Raw genomic sequence first — 17,451 nt, 5'->3', positions numbered from 1 at the left:
TCATAATTATTTTTTTAATTCATTTTAGAGAGGAGAGGGAGAGACAGAGAGAGAGAGAGAGAGAGAGGAGAGAGACAGAGAGAGAGAGAGAAGGGGGGAGGAGCTGGAAGCATCAACTCCCATATGTGCCTTGACCAGGCAAACCCAGGGTTTTGAACTGGCGACCTCAGCACTTCCAGGTCGACGCTTTATCCCACTGCGCCACCACAGCTCAGGCCCATTCATAATTATTTTATTCAAGCAGATTTACACACACTTTACCCTGGAAACTGTGAATATAGTGATTCTTTTTGGTTACTGCCGAGTTCTCTTCCTACTGAAGAACGGGAGGAGGTGGGTAGGAACACTGGGGTGTGTTGACCCACTGAAGTGAATCAGAGTCAATATATTTTGAGAGCCATTGCTTTAACCTGAAAGAAGGGGGTGTAGGAATGAAGATTTCTGGCTCCTAGATGAGAGAAAAGCTGGAGGCTGGAGGGCTGAAGGCCTCTGGTGCCAGGCCCACGTGTAACCTGCCTGTTGGCAACAGAGGTCCAGCTGTCAGAAGTCTTGTCCCGATACTTTGTCACAGCCAGGTTCAAGAATAGCTTTCTGTCCTCTGGGATGCAGCTGAACAGACCTCTCCTCTTATCCTCTTCTCCCTCCAGCTTCTGGATAGATGGCTTAATTCTCAGAGGATCCATGAGCAGGAGCGGGCCATGAGCTGTGCTGCCAGAATTCTTGATTTTACTGCAAAAAATGGACAACTTCAAAGTGAGTGGGAGCCCAGCGGCCCTCATACTTGTCTGGTTGCCCTAATCCCTACCTTTATCCCAAACTTCATTCCTTACATTACCTAGCCTCGGTCACTCCCTCTCCTCCTCCCATTTCTCCCCCCCCCCACACACACACACCCCAGGCCTCATCCTGTTTTCTCCTGTGCATTCCAACTTGTTTTCTCCTTTCTCCCTTCTGACATCTTCTACTTGGTCTTTGTCCGCACCCACCAATTATGTTTCATTCCACTTGGTTCGGTTTGATGCTGTTTGTCTGAACTAACAGTTACTAAATACTCACCTTGTGCCAGGCACTGTGCTAGGTGCTGTAGTGAATGCACAGATGACCAAGACAGTTTCCTGACGTCATGTGTCTTACAGTCCAGTGGGGAGAGGACATGCATAGGACAAATTTAAATACAAGTTGATAATAAATATATTAACCAAATATATGAGAATGAAAGACCTAAACAGTTCCAAGTGAGGGGGTCAGGGATAGCTTTATTGGGGAAGAGACATTTGAGGTAGGCTTGACAGATGAGTGGGGTGTCAAGAGGCAAAGAAGGGGGGAAAGTAAGGTTATTTAAAAACTGTGATTCCTTATGTCCTTTATGGCCACAGTTCACCAGTCTACATTCACTGCCGTTCACCTCACCCAGTCTCACCTTTCCTGTCTCTGACATGGGCATTCCCACCCCCTACTTCGTTTCCTGTGACAGCTCAGCCTAAAGGGCATGGCTGGGATGACCTCTGACTTCCGCTTTTCTCCCCAGATGGAAATTGAGTTCACCCGGCTGGAGAACTTGGTAATGCTGCTGGCCAAGCACTGCCAGGACCCAGCGGCCAGCATTCGCTTCCAGCCTTCGAAGGCTGTCTACCAACTCTACTGTGTCCTCTTGCGGAAAAAGAGTATGGGGAACCCTCTCTGTCACCCCCCCTCCAGCCTCCCACCTAGGCCCGGCCGTCCCCACACACCCAGTCCCAGAAGAGTGACAGCCAAGAAGCTACCTGAGTACCGCATTTCCTTTGAGCAACCTGCCCCCAACCATCCACAGATAATCTCTTGGGAGAAAACACCAACACGGGAAACAGAATTTTGACATCTTTTCTCCTCCTCTGGTTGATCCCCATACTTTTATCCCATCCTGTCTCTGCTCTGAGGCAGGTAATGTGGGGGTTCCTTTGACCTCAGCCCCCTGCCTTCCTCGAGGACGTTAATTCCCATTGCTCCTCTCTCAGCCCCACTAGATGTACATAGCCCCAGCTGACTTATTCGGTTGGAATTTGAGGGTACGAGGTGGGGAAGCAGGGAGCTAGGATGTCTTCTGAGTGTCTGAGGGGTTGGGCCCATTGTCTTTGTTTCAGAGATGCAGAGGAAGACATCTGGCTTGCGGGAAGATGATGGCAAGATAGAAGTTTATAGTGCCAACATTTTCAACCAGAATACCTTTGAGATTGCAAAGGTGAGGCGTCAGGACCAGAGACAAAGTAGGGGGAGCCTGGGCCTCTCATCCACATGGTGTTATAGCCTCCTGGGGTGGGACTCTCTGATCCCATCTCCCTTCCCCTTCCATTACTAGATGGGAACTTTTCCTTTGGGGGAGGTTTCCTGCCACACGCTGCCCTTTGTTCCCCTTGAGCATGATGGGCCCTGCTCCTTCCTTGTTACTCGCCCGCCCAGAAGCACTTGCTTCGTGCTAACGGTGCTTTGTGAGCAATGTGTAGACTCAACCTGTGCCTCAGAGAGATGGCAGTGCGGGTCTCAGCCCCAGCCCTCCTGTCCCGGTGCTCTGCTCTGCAAACACTGACCTCTGAGCCCACACGGCATCTGAGGTCAGAGTTCTCTTTCCCCCATCCCCAAACACGCCAGCCCAGTGAGCGAGTCTTCTAGGAGCTGGGCCGGCAGCACAGGCCTAGGACAAAAGCACATCACGTCCCCGGAGGAGCCCTCCCCAACCAGGGGGGATGGCACAGGCTATTTCATGCAGGGGACCCCGCTTCCAGCCCGCTTCCTCCCTTTTGCAGGCGTTTGCTGAGTTCTTCACTCAGACCCAGCTCGCCAACCTCGTGCTGATGGCAGAGGAGAACCTGACTGACAGCAGGGCCGAGGTGTCTGTGGCTTCAGCCCAGTTGATGAGTGCTCTCATGGAGGAGCGGGGCACAGACATCATAGAGGTAGTGTGGTGCAATGGTGGGAGCTCTGTCCTGAAAGCCAAGAGCTCTGGGCACTTCCACTGGCTCTGTGACTGACCAGCTGGGGGACCTTGGGCACATCCCTGTCCTCAGGTGGCTTTAATTCACTCACTTCTCACAAGTAGGCTGGCACTAGATTTTCTCTGTGGTCCCACTCTGAGCTCTGACATTGTAATCCTGAGTCTGTAACTGCAGTGCCTCCTACCTGGTGGCCGATTCCTCAGTAAATGACCAGTCTGTGAAGGGGCATAGGCATTGTTGGGGGATTGACCCTGAATCCCGGGAGTGGCAGGGGGCTCAGACTGCTGTGAAGGGTAAGGCTGTGGATTGCTAACAAGCTCACAGAATGGTTCTGACCTTTGCGTAAATTTTCTTTTAGGCGAACGTAAAACTGGGAAGGTTTAGCATGAAAAACTCTACATTTCTCATTGCATTGAAAAACAAACACTTTAAAATGGGGTCACATAGGGCAACTGTGTGTGGCTACCATCCCTGTTATATAAACATTGGCTCTCCAGACCCTCCTGTCCCCCACCCCCAGACACCCATTGCCTCCCGTCATTTATGTGACTTGCCTGGCCCAGGTTCCAGAAATGGAAGGACACCATGGGGTTGTCCTTGAGGTATTCTGATAAAATGGGCTTCCCTGAGGTTCGGAGATTAGAGATCTGAGGGCCAGACAAGAGCCTTATGGTCCTTCCACATGCTATGCCCCTGTCTCTGCAGTTTTCATTTTTCTTTTCTCTTCTTTTCCCTTCCCTTCCCTTCCCTTCCCTTCCCTTTCCTTCCTTCTCCTCCTCCTTCTCTCTCTCTCTCTCTCTCTCTCTCTCTCTCTCTCTCTCATTTTATTTTTGATTTTACTTATTCACTTTTAGAGAGAGGGAGAGAGAGAACGGGGGGCAGGAAGCATCAACTCCCATATGCGCCTTGACTAGGCAAGCCCAGGGATTTGAACAGGTGACCTCAGCGTTCCAGGTCATTGCTTTTTAATCCACTGCGCTGCCACATGCCGGGCTGTCCCTGCAGTTTCATGGGTGGAAGTTGATCTTAGCTGGGAGGGAAAGCCCTGAGTGTCTCCAGGGCCTTTGCCTTTCTTCAGGAGGGATCCTGTGTCTCCTGAGTCGCCTGCGGGTCCCCTCTGCCTTTAGGGCTGTGGGCAGGTATTTGCTCTAGTGGGCTTTGGCACAACATTCTGGAATTCCTTTTGTGGTTTCTGCTGGTCTGGGTCTGGCACCCCAGAACTGGCCTTAAGAAGAGTCACTGACAGGTTGGCCAGTAGGCCCCCTGAGTTTGAGGATTGGGTAGAGAGGGAGGGGGAAGAAAGGAAGTAAAGAAGGAATGACTGAGGTTCTTCTGGCTCTACCCTGTAGGTGAAGGAAATTGTGGAGAACATCCTGTGTCTGCTCAGGTTGCAGCTGGAGCACAACACTGAGAAGGAGAGCCTTCGGGCCATGTGCTCGCTGGCAGGCAGCAACACCCACACCGTCGTGCCCATGCTGCTCAAGAAGAGAAAAGCTGGAGGCTGGAGGGCTGAAGGCCTCTGGTGCCAGGCCCACGTGTAACCTGCCTGTTGGCAACAGAGGTCCAGCTGTCAGAAGTCTTGTCCCGATACTTTGTCACAGCCAGGTTCAAGAATAGCTCTCTATCCTCTGGGATGCAGCTGAACGGACCTCTCCTCTTATCCTCTTCTCCCTCCAGCTTCTGGATAGATGGCTTAATTCTCAGAGGATCCATGAGCAGGAGCGGGCCATGAGCTGTGCTGCCAGCACCAGCCTGGATGCAGCAGCTCTGTTTGGCATCCTGGGGGAAAGAGGAAACCTCACCACAGGCCCCCACCTCCACCATCTGAATGGTGACGCCTCGGGGAGCTCTACAGGTCACCGGTAAGGCATTTCTTTGCTGTTAGCTATGGGGGCCACTGATTTGGCACCCCTCCATTTTTAGAACTGCTGTTTCCTTCCTCCATCTCGATTGTTGAGGTCCATAGTGTTCCCTCCAAACCACTGATCACCCCCTTCCTCTGTCATCTAGGAAATCACCGCTTTTTTCCCTCCTTCCTCTTTATTTCAGCTGACCAATCCCCATCCTAGGATGAGATGGATAAGACAGCAAAAAACTCACTTTTGGACAACCAATAACAGTTTGTTCCTTTTCAGTCTTTCTGATTTACTAGCTACACAAACTCTCCCTCCCTCCTGAATTCAAGCCTTTCCCTCCACCAAACTATGAAGGCCAAATCCTTCCCCCTAGAAACCACATCCCAACAAGCTGAATTAGTAGTTCTCACCAGAGCACTGACCCTCGCCCAGGGATGCGAAATTAACACATACACTGACTGCAAATGCACCTTTCCCATCATACACTCACGCAGCCATTTAAAAACACTCACCCCTAATGTCACCCACAAAAATGACTCTGTTGCTCTACACCAGGGGTAGTCAACCTTTTTATACCTACCGCCCACTTTTGTATCTCTGTTAGTAGTAAAATTTTCTAACTGCCCACCGGTTCTACAGTAATGGTAATTTATAGAGTAGGGAAGTAACTTTACTTTATAAGATTTATAAAGCAGAATTACAGCAAGTTAAGGCATATAATAATAATTACTTACCAAGTACTTTATGTCGGATTTTCGCTAAGTTTGGCAGAATAAATCTTTATAAAACAACTTACTATAGTTAAATCTATCTTTTTATTTATATTTTGGTTGCTCTGCTACCGCCCACCCTGAAAGCTGGAACGCCCACTAGTGGGCGGTAGAGACCAGGTTGACTCCACTGCTCTACATACTCCCCTACTAAGTCAAGCCCCCTTCTACTTCTCCAGAACTTCAGGGAACACTTCAGTTAGCCATCTGCCAAAAACAGCATGCAACTTCCAAGCACACTTTAGTTTCAATGAATAAATTACCAGCTCTCTCCTGAGACAAACAGCCGCTTTCTCCAGCCAGTCCCGTTCTCCTTTCCCACATTTCAAGCCTCTTCTTTTAACCACTGTTACCCCCTTTCCCTTGGATCACCTCCCACCTCACTGCTCCCTCTCATTTTCACTGCACCTGACACAACTACCTATTTCTCACTCTTAGTCGTGGCTGCAATGACATCTGCATTATCAGTCCGGACAGGTGCGCTCCTCAAGAAAGGAGCACACCTCCCTTTCCTCTTTCTCACCTCTTCTCAGTTCATCTCTCTCCCTGCTTAACACAACAGGGAATATTCTTCCTCTGCAGCAAGGATGCCCACCTCTGCCTTCCTACAAACTGGACAGAATCCTGTTCTCTAGCATACCTCTCTCCCAGTGTTGATCCAGCCCCCAACAACCAGTCCCTTCCTAGTCCAGTGACTCAGCAAGTCCAGCAGAGGAGGGCAGTGCAGCTCATCCCTCTCTCAGTAACTCTCTACATAACTTCGGGAGTTGGGACAGATATAGGGGGACTAGTCACAGCTCTACAGTACTTCAAAACCCTATCAGAGAGTCTACAAGAGAGCCTAGAGAATATTGCAAAAAGCTTAGTCAATTTACAGGACCAAATAGACTCTCACAGCCCATACCTTACAAAACAGGTGAGAATTGGATCTTGTTACAGCTAAAAGAGGGACCGTGCCTCTTCCTAGAAGAGGAATGCTGTTTCTATGCCAATTAGGCCTAGTTAGAGAAATGGCTCATAAGCTAACTAGAAGAGCCACTAAGATAAGAGAATGTCATCTAGCACCGAGGATGCTTAAACAAGTGCGATTGCTCCGCACGGCTACTCCCTTTCATAGGTACTAAATCGCTCCTCATACTTGCTTTAATTTTCGGACCATGTCTCATACACCTCCTTTCCTCTTTTCTCCAGGACCGCCTTAGGACGTTCACAGACCAGTCCATCGGAGAGACTATGTTGCTTCAAGTCACCACTTCAAACCACCTAACTTCATACCACTGAGCCCAACCCCAGACCAGCCCCTGCCCCTAGATATTTCACCGACCCTAACCAGCAGGAAGTTAGCTACAGGAGAAAAGACCTTCACCCCTTTTCCTTAAAAAAACAAGGCTGGAATGTAAGGTTTGGGTCCAGGGTGTCTTTAAACTCAAGGCGTCTTTAAACTTCAGTTCCCCTCACCCAACCTCAACCTCCCCTTAAGCAAGTCCCCCCACCCTGGGAAGGTTCTGGAAAGTGTCCTTGGGACAAGGCCTTCTGGAGGGACCTGAGGGTTGGGAAAGGAAAACAGTCTGTGACCAAGGCCACAAACCAGGATATGCTCATCTGAGCATGTCCAGCCCCTACATCAGCAAAAGCCTGTGTAGTCCCTCAATCAGACAGCCTCTTCCTGCCTCTCTCTGTTGATGCCATTAGAGTCTCAGCCCATCTGTTTTGCAGATGCAAAAATAAACTACTTATAAAACTCATCAGGCCTTGTGCGTCCCTCCTGCAGTGACCTAACACTCACCTTTCCTGTCTCTGACGTGTATTCCCTCCCCCTACTTCGCTTCCTGGGATAACGGCAGCCTAAGGGAATGGCTGGGATGACTTGTGACTTCCAGCTTTTTTCCCCAGATGGAAATTGAGTTCTCCCAGCTGGGGCACGTGGTAAAGCTGCTGGCCTAGCGCTGCCAGCCCCCAGCAGACAGACAGCATCTGCTGCTTCCCATGCTGCCTACCACCTCCGGTGTGTCCTCTTGCGGAAAAGGTCTTATACCCACTAGAGTGTGACTCAATGAGGAAAAGTAATATATCTAGACATAAACTGGACACAGTAATAAGGAATCTAGGGCAGTGGTCCTCAACCTTTTTTGGGTCACGGACCGGTTTAATGTCAGGAAATATATATTTTCACGGACCAGCCTTTAGGGTAGGACGGATAAATGTATCACATGACCAAGACAAGTGTCAAGAATGAGTCTTAGATGGGCCCTGGCCGGTTTGCTCAGTGGTAGAGCGTCGGCCTGGTGTGCAGAAGTCCAGGGTTCGATTCCCAGCCAGGGCACACAGGAGAAGCGCCCATCTGCTTCTCCACCCCCCCCCCTCCTTCCTCTCTGTCTCTCTCTTCCCCTCCCGCAGCCGAGGCTCCATTGGAGCAAAGATGGCCCGGGCGCTGGGGATGGCTCCTTGGCCTCTGCCCCAGGCGCTAGAGTGGCTCTGGTCGCAGCAGAGCGACGCCCCCTGGTGGGCGTGCCGGGTGGATCCCGGTCGGGCGCATGCGGGAGTCTGACTGTCTCTCCCCGTTTCCAGCTTCAGAAAAATACAAAAAAAAAAGAGAATGAGTCTTAGATGGATGTAACAGAGGGAATCTGGTCATTTTTAAAAAATAAAACATCGTTCAGACTTAAATATAAATAAAACGGAAATAATGTAAGTTATTTATTCTTTCTCTGCGGACCGGTATCGGTCCGCGGCCCCGGGGGTTGGGGACCACCACTGATCTAGGGTTCAGAGAGGCAAATATTATTAGGTTGTGTCTTGTAGTTTCTGGGAGAGGCATACAGGGTTTTGAGCTGGAGAGCTACTGGTCTCTAGAATGGTGTTTTCTCTTATAGGACAGGTGCATTTCTTGGGACTCTGTTGGTGTTTATGTGAAATGTCTCACTCAAATTCCTGTGTTTTTCTTGTTTTGAGTTTATACTCACCAAGTAGTCTTCCAGTTCACACCTGCTTTCCAAATAGAAAAAGAAATTAGCTTACGCTTGCTGGAAATGACTCTTTTATGAATGTATGTCTATTGACAAATTAAATTTAGCAATTATGCATCTGTTCTAAGCCTGACACTTGCTGAGTTTAGTAAGATAACTCAGCTTCTGGATTGATGCTCAGTTACTATTTGTTAAATGAATGAATGCCAAGGATAGGCTATACCCAGGATAAGATGCTATTGAGAGGTCCTGTCCTGCCTGTAATGTGAATGACCTCTCCCCTCCTGACAACAAAAACTAATGTGTACCCCATCAAACTGCATGTTAAACATCTCAGACACAGAATAATCTTATTTACTTCCTTATTTCTGCTATTCCAATTGCCAAAAACCTAGATTTCAAAATTTGATCCATAGTCAGGACTCGACCTTATGTATTATTAGATTGTATGTATTTATTGTTAAATTTATATAACAGCTATTTTTAAGGAGGATATAAGGAAACTTAAAAGCATAAGAACACGACGACTAATCCCAATTAATATTATTAATATTAGTAATAGCTAACCTGTTTTTAGACTTTTGAATGTGGCATGCAAGGTGCTAAGCCCATTATGTTACCAAGATGATCTTATTGAGCTCACAAGAGTCCTACAGGATAGGTTCTGTTATCTCCATTTTATACCTGAGAACACTGAGGCTCAGAGTATTTAAACAACCTTCCAAGGCTACCCAATTAATTAAAAGTGGAATAGTGTTCTGAATCCAGGAAGTCTGATTTTACTAGGGCATGTACTTAAAATTATCAAAAGGTCATGAGAACAGAAAAAAAAGTATCAAAAAATTCTGGCCAAACACTAGCTGGGTAGCTCAGTTGATTAGAGCATCATCCTCAACAGCTAAGGTTATGGGGTTCAATCTTAGGTCAGGGCACATAAAAGAATCAATGAATGCATAAAAAAGTGGAAAAGTGGAACAACAAGTTGATGTTTCTCTCTTCCTTTCTACAATCAGTCAGTCAAATCTATTAGAAATACTTATATCCTGTCCAGTGGTAGGGCATTGGATAGAGCATCAACCCGGGACACTGAGGTCCCAGGTTTGAAACCCGTTATGTTACCAAGATGATCTTATTGAGCTCACAAGAGTTCTACAGGATAGGTCCTCTTATCTCCATTTTATACCTGAGAGGTTGCCACTTGAGCTTGGGCTCATCCAGCTTGAGCGCAGACTCACCAGCTTGAGTGTGAGGTCGCCAGCTGAAGCACAGGATCATTAACATGATCCAAAGGTCACTGCTTGAGCCCAGAGATAGCTGGTTTGAACTCATGGTTGGGGGCTGGAGCAAGGGGTCAGTGGCTCAGCTTGAGCACCACTCCCTCTGTGTTAAGGAATGGATGAGAAGCAATCAATACAAGTTGATGTTCCTCATCTCCCTTTCTCTCTTCCTCTAAGAAAAATTTAAAATAACATTGGGGAACAAATTTTGTTTTTCATTTTCTGTTGCATGAGGTTTTAGAACTGTGTCTATATATTTCCGCATCACTGATTCCAAATCTGAAATCTGTTTTTTGGTACATGCTGTAGTTTTTATACACTTTTAATTTCTTTTTTGTTACAGTTAATGGCATGCATTGGTTTTAAAATTGGAGTTAAATGGCAACGACTCTTGGATTGAACACAACAACCACAAGGCAATTAATGTTTTACAAACATCACTTTTACATAGTTGTAGTTAAATGTAATTTAATGTTTCCCCAGATGGAATTGAGTTCACCCGGCAAGCGCACGTGGTATGAGGAGCATAACTGGATCATTTGTGTGGATATTAAAATGGTAAATTCTCTGCTAGGACAACAGAGAGGTTTCACGAAGTATCCTTTCTTTCTGTTTGTGGGACAGCCGAGCTCAGGAGAAACACTTGTTTTTAAATGTAAAAAATTATCTGATAAAAGCACCCTCTTATTTTGTTTTAAGATTGAATCATGGCTTCTTCGAGTAGGCGTAAATGTAAGAATAGTCCTGACACCTTCTGTTATATATGTGGGTGGTTGTTACATACTTCAACGTCAAAGGCACAATTTCATCATTTGTGACACGTGCATATATTGCCTATTTTCAAGATCCCCTTGGCGATCAAGACAAGAATTGGGCTCCTCATATTGTGTGTCATAATTGTGAGGAAATGCTTCATGACTGGACAAAAAGAAAATGCAAAGGAATGGTATTCCTTTTGGTATTCCCATTGTTTGGCATAAACCTAAGGACCACAGCAGTGACTGTTATTTCTGTCTGATCCATACAAAGGACATCGGCAAGAAAAAACAGCATATGATCGCATATCCTAATATTCCTTCAGCAATACGACCTATCCCACACTCTTGAGACACTCCCGGTTCCAGTTTTCAATGGTTTTATTTCTTCTAAGGATGAAGAAAGTGAACATGGTGATGAAGTGTATTTTGATAAGATGCATGAGGAAATGGTTGTACAATCTGAAGGATCTTCTTCTGATGCCAAGCAGTCATTAACCCCTCAGCAGTTGAGCCAACCCGAATTGAATGACTTAGTAAAGAGATTTGGGTGTATCAAAGAAAGCAGCAGAGTTATTAGCCTCCAGGCTTCAAGAACAGAATGTACTTTACCGGTTAGCTAAAGTATCCCGTTTCAGGAAGCGTGAACAAATTTTTGTGGAGTTTTTTTCTGAAGACAAACACTTGGTTTACTGTCATGATATCAGTAGTCTTCTCAGCCAGCTAGGTGTTACCACTTACAGTCCAACAGAATGGCGGCTATTTCTTGACAGCTCTAAACGGAGTCTGAAATGTGTTCTCCTACACAACGGTAATGTTTATGCAGCGGTTCCAATTGGTTATTCAACTCATCTGCGAGAAGATCTTAATGACATAAGAATTGTCTTCGAGGCCCTGGCCGGTTGGCTCAGTGGTAGAGCGTCGGCCTGGCGTGCAGAATTCCCGGGTTCGATTCCCGGCCAGGGCACACAGGAGAAGCGCCCATCTGCTTCTCCACCCCTCCCCCTCTCCTTCCTCTCTGTCTCTCTCTTCCCCTCCCGCAGCAAGGCTCCATTGGAGCAAAGATGGCCCGGGCGCTGGGGATGGCTCCTTGGCCTCTGTCCCAGGCGCTAGAGTGGCTCTGGTCACAACAGAGCAACGCCCCGGAGGGGCAGAGCATCACCCCCTGGTGGGCAGAGCATTGCCCCCTGGTGGGCGTGCTGGGTGGATCCCGGTCGGGCACATGCGGGAGTCTGTCTGTCTCTCCCCGTTTCCAGCTTCAGAAAAATACAAAAAAAAAAAAAAAATAAAAGAATTGTCCTCGGACTTTCTGAAGTATGAGGAGCATAACTGGATCATTTGCGTGGATCTTAAAATGGTAAATTTCTTGCTAGGACAACAGAGAGTTTTCACGAAGTATCCTTGCTTTCTGTGTTTGTGGGACAGCTGAGCTGGGGAGAAACACTGGACACAGAAGGAGTGGCCTAAACATGAAGCTCTGGAAGTAGGGATGCAAAATATTTCAAATAAACCTGTAGTTAATTGAGACAGGATCATTTTCCCCCCACTTCACATCAAACTTGGCTTAATGAAGCAGTTTGTTCAGGCTTTGAATAGAGAAAGTGAATGCTTTCAACATATTATTTCTGCTTTTCCTGCCTTGTCTTTCGAGAAGTTGAAAGCAGGTGTATTCGATGGACCTCAAATTCAAACCCTCATACGTGACAAAGAATTTGCCAGGCCCTGGCCAGTTGGCTCAGCGGTAGAGCGTTGGCCTGGCGTGCGGGGGACCCGGGTTCAATTCCCGGCCAGGGCTCATAGGAGAAGCGCCCATTTGCTTCTCCACCTCCCCCCCTCCTTCCTCTCTGTCTCTCTCTTCCCCTCCCGCAGCCAAGGCTCCATTGGAGCAAGGATGGCCCGGGTGCTGGGGATGGCTCCTTGGCCTCTGCCCCAGGCGCTAGAGTGGCTCTGGTTGCGGCAGAGCGACGCCCCAGAGGGGCAGAGCATCGCCCCCTGGTAGGCAGAGTGCCCCCCCTGGTGGGTGTGCCGGGTGGATCCCGGTCGGGCACATGCGGGAGTCTGTCTGACTCTCTCCCCGTTTCCAGCTTCAGAAAAATACAAAAATAAAAAAAAATAAAAAAAATAAAAGAATTTGCCAGGAAGATGAATGAGGAGGAGAAAGCAGCATGGCAGTCTTTTGTGGCGGTTACAAAGAACTGGTTACAAAGAACTTCCTTGGCAACAAAAAAAGCAGAAAACTATGAACTTCTGGTTCAAAGGATGCTGTTGGTTTTCCGCGACATTGGATGTAACATGAGCGTTAAGATTCACTTCCTGTTGATACGTAAAGACACATGTAGCCCCATGTTCATTGCAGCACTGTTCACAGTGGCCAAGACATGGAAACAACCAAAAAGCCCTTCAATAGAAGACTGGATAAAGAAGATGTGGCACATATACACTATGGAATACTACTCAGCCATAAGAAATGATGACATCAGATCATTTACAGCAAAATGGTGGGATCTTGATAACATTATACGGAGTGAAATAAGTAAATCAGAAAAAAACAAGAACTACATGATTCCATACATTGGTGGAATATAAAAACGAGACTAAGAGACATGGACAAGAGTGTGGTGGTTACCAGGGGTGGGGGGAGGGAGGACATGGGAGGGAGGGAGGGAGAGAGGGGGAGGGGGAGGGGCACAGAGAACTAGATAGAGGGAGGCGGAGGACAATCTGACTTTGGGCGAGGGGTATGCAACATAATTTAATGACAAAATAACCTAGACATGTTTTCTTTGAATATATGTACCCTGATTTATTAATGTCATCCCATTATCATTAATAAAAATTTATTAAAAAATAAATAAAATAAAATAAACAGGAAAAATAAAAAACATTATCAGATAAAAAATAAAAATAAAAAAAAAAGATTCACTTCCTGAACAGTCACCTTGATAAGTTTCCCAAAAATCTTGGAGCTATTAGTGATGAGTAGACTACTGCTGGAGCATCAAATGAAATTGTCCTCAACAAGTACACAAAAGCAAGAGCTACAAACGCAACTTTTTGCCTGAATAGAATTTAAATAAGTTTTGCGCAAATTTTATGATTAAAATAAGTGTTTTAATATGTTCTATTTCAAAATTGTAGACAAATTCTGGTGCAATCATATCTTTTAGTGTATTGGTGTATTTACTGCATTAAATTGTTATATTTTCACAAAAATGATGCCCAAGAAGACATTCTACTTCATTATGTCAAACTAAATGTTGAAAATTTCACAATAAGATGAAAACCTAAAATCTTGAATTGCAAAAAAACTGTAGCTTACACAGAAAAACTAATGTCAGATTTGAGATCAGCACACTTGAATTAGGTAAGAAAAAGTGTTTTTGTGGATGCAACAAAAATTTTGTTCCCCAGTGAAGAGATAAGAGAAACATAAAAGATCAACCAAACTAAGAGCTTATTTTTTGAAAAGATAAACAAAATTGACAAATCTTTAGCGCGACTAAGAAAAAAGGGCGAGGGTGAGGGTGAGGGGCAGCTCAGAAAGCAGGCGGGGGCGAGGGAGGCCGCAGCCCCTCAATACAAATGAGCAAACCTAAAAAACAACATCTGTTTTCTCAACAATCCCCGGGAGCACGTGGGGGGGTGAGGGGCCCCAGGGGCAGAGGGGAGCAGGCGAGGGGGTAATGAGGGGCCGTGGCTCGGGAAGCACGTGGGGGCGGGGAGCTGCATGGAGGGGTTGAGGGGAGCAGGCGAAGGGGGGTGAGGGCAGTGGCTCGGGAAGCACGTGGGGGTGAGGGGCGGTCATGACGAGGGGCTGCAGGAGAGGAAGAGAAAGAGAGCGGGAGATGGAGTGGAGGGGTGGAGAAGCAGATGGGTGTTTCTCCTGTGTGTCCTGACTGGAAATTGAACCCAGGACTTTCACATGCTGGGCCAATGCTCTACTACTTTGCCAACTGGCCAGGGTGGCGTTCTCAGAAATAGATCAAATGATTCTAATATTTGTATGGAACCACAAAAGACCATTGCCAAAGCAATCTTGAGAAAGAAGAACAAATCTGGAGGCATCACACTTTCTGATTTTAAACTATACAGTAAAGTTAGAGTAATCAAAACAGTAAGATATTGCATAAAAATAGACACACAGACCAATGGTGCAGAATAGAGAGCGCAGAGATAAACTGCCATATATATATACAGCCAAATAATATTTGACAAGGGAGCCAAGAATACTCAGTAAGAAAAAGTCTCTTCAATACATGGTGTTGGAAAAACTGGATAATTCTAGGCAGAAAAGTGAAATTGGATCCCTATTTTACGCTACTCACAAAAATTAATGATCCAGCAATCCCACTTCTGGGTATATATTTAAAGGAAATGAAAACAAGATCTGAAGAGATATCTGTACTCTGTGCTTATCGTAGCATTATTCACAATAGCGGAGATATGGAAACAACCCAAGTGTGCATCAACAGATGAATGGGTAAAAAGAGATGTGGTTTATATATAACAGAATATTATTCAGCCATAAGAAAGAGGGAAATTTTGCTATGGACAGTCCTTGAGAGCATTATGCTAAGTGAGATAAGTTAGAAAGACAAGTACTGTATAGTATCTTTTATATGTGGAATCTAAAAAAGCTGTACTCACAGAAACAGTAGAATGGTGGTTACCAGGGGCTGGGGTAAAGGAATTGGGGTAATACTGGTAAAAGCGAACATACTTACAGTTAGAAGTTGACCAGGTTCTGGAGATCTAATGCATAGCATTGTGACTACAGTCAGTAATACTGTATTATATACTCCAAAGTTGTTAAGAGACTAAATTTTAAATACTCTCACCACAAAAAGAAATGATAATTATGTGATGCGGTGGAGGTGTTAGCTAATTAATGCTCTGGTAGTAATCATATTGCAATATATAAGCATATACTTTTTTTTTAAAGAGAGATAAAACTGTAAATTCAGAAAAATAGAAGTAAATCTTTATGACTTTGGATTTGGTCAAGTTTTCTTAGATATGAGACCTAAAGTACAAACAACAAAAGAAAACAACATATAAGTTGGACTTCATTAAAGTTAAACACTTTGCACTGCAAAGGGCACAGCAAGAAAATGAAAAGACAACCCACTGAATAGGAAAAATGTTTGCAAATCATACATGTGATAAGGAAATAGTACCTAAAATATATAAGAAACTTACAATTTAATAACAAAAAGACAACCCAGTTTTAAAATGATCAAAGAACTTGAATTGATATTTCTCCGAGGAATGTACACAAATGGCCAAGACGCACATGAAAAGATTCTCAACATCCTTAGCCACTAAGGAAATGGGAATTAAAACCACGATGAGATACCGCTTCATACCTGCTAGGATAGCTATAATTAAAAACAAAAACACAGACATTAACCAATGCTTGTAATGGTGTGGAAAATGGAAACTTTCTTACACTGTTGGTGGGAATGTAAAATTGGAAAACAGTCGGACAGCTCTTCAAATGGTAAACACAGTTACTATTTGATCCAGCAATTTCACTCCAAGGTGAAAGAAATGAAAACATATGTTCATCCCTGGCCTGGTAGCTCATTTGGCTAGAGCATCATGCTGCTAAACCAAGGTTGTGGGTTTAATCCCTGGACAGGGCACATACAAGAGTCAACGAATGAATGTGAAATAAGGGGATCAACAAATCAATGTTTCTCTCTCTGTCCCATCCTCTCTTCCTCTAAAAGACAACAAAATATTTTTAATTAAAAAAATGTTCACACAAAATCTTTTACAAAAGTGTTCATAGCAGCATTATTCAAAATAGCCAAAAAACGAAGGAAAACACCCCTAATCTATCAACTAATGAATGGGTAATTTAAATATAACATATGCATACCATGAAATAATATTCATCAATAAATAGAAATGAAGTATTAATGTATGTTAAAATATGGATAAAGCTTGAAAATCTAAGTTAAAGTTATTCACAAAAGACCCTGGCCAATTGGCTCAGTGGTTGAGTGTCGGCCTGGCGTGTGGAAGTCCTGGGTTCGATTCCCGGCCAGGGCACACAGGAGAAGTGCCCATCTGCTTCTCCACCCTTCCCCCCCCCCTTTCTCTTTATCGCTCTCTTCCCTTCCCGCAGCCAAGGCTCCATTGGAGCAAAGTTGGCCTTGGGCACTGAGGATGGCTCCATGGCCTCCACCTCAGACTCTAGAATGGCTTGGGTTGCAAAGCCCCAGATGGGCAGAGCATCGCCCCCAGTGGGCTTACTGGGTGGATACCTGTTGGGGCACATGCGGGAGTCTGTCTCTCTGCCTCCCTGCTTCTCACTTCGGAGAATACAAAAAAAAAAAAAAAGGCCGTATAATCAGATAATTCTGTTTATATGGTATGTGCAGAACAAATAAATTCATAAAGAACTGAGTGGTTGGCAGGGCGTTGGAGAGATGAGACGGTTGAGGAGTAATGGGGTTTCTTTGGGGGTGGTAGGAGTATTCTAAAAGTGTGGCGATGATTGCACAACTCTATGAATATACTAAAATAACACTGCACACTTTAAATATATTAATTGTATCTCAATAAAGTAGTTATGAAGAAGGAGGAGAAGGGTAAGGACAGAGAAAGAAAGATTCTTGCCTATTCTAGACCTTCTAAAACTTAAGACAATTAGGGTATGCATCCTAAGCTCAGATTTTTCCTCCTTGTCTTTGAGGGCTGGGTGGGAGCAGGTTGCTGGGATAATTAGCCCTTCTGCCAATGCCCCAGTGGCTCCAGCCTCCGTTTTCCCTCTGAACAGTTGTGTCATCTGAGAATGGTAAAGGACTGTATCTACCATCGTCTCTGTCAACTGAGGGTGGGGGCAGTATT

General features: G+C 45.5%; 2 protein-coding genes and 1 pseudogene across 2 annotated transcripts in view; all 3 read left to right on the top strand.

Annotated features, from left to right (window-relative positions):
* LOC136395732 (maestro heat-like repeat-containing protein family member 7) overlaps positions 1–739 on the top strand; it is a 34,759-nt gene extending 34,020 nt beyond the window's left edge. Inside the window, exon 17 of the mRNA XM_066370986.1 lies at positions 648–739. The gene's annotated coding sequence lies outside the window, so the exon portion shown is untranslated. The remainder of the gene's footprint in view (positions 1–647) is intronic.
* The window catches only part of LOC136395739 (calcium/calmodulin-dependent protein kinase kinase 2-like), a 1,028,348-nt gene that overhangs the window by 780,583 nt on the left and 230,314 nt on the right, over positions 1–17,451 (top strand).
* The window catches only part of LOC136393981 (keratin, type II cytoskeletal 8-like), a 50,829-nt pseudogene continuing 38,075 nt past the window's right edge, over positions 4,698–17,451 (top strand).

The sequence above is a fragment of the Saccopteryx leptura genome, chromosome 2, assembly GCF_036850995.1.
Source record: "Saccopteryx leptura isolate mSacLep1 chromosome 2, mSacLep1_pri_phased_curated, whole genome shotgun sequence".
Taxonomy (NCBI): Eukaryota; Metazoa; Chordata; class Mammalia; order Chiroptera; family Emballonuridae; genus Saccopteryx; species Saccopteryx leptura.
Note: the sequence above shows the minus strand (reverse complement) of the source record. Positions and strands in the feature narration are given on the sequence as shown.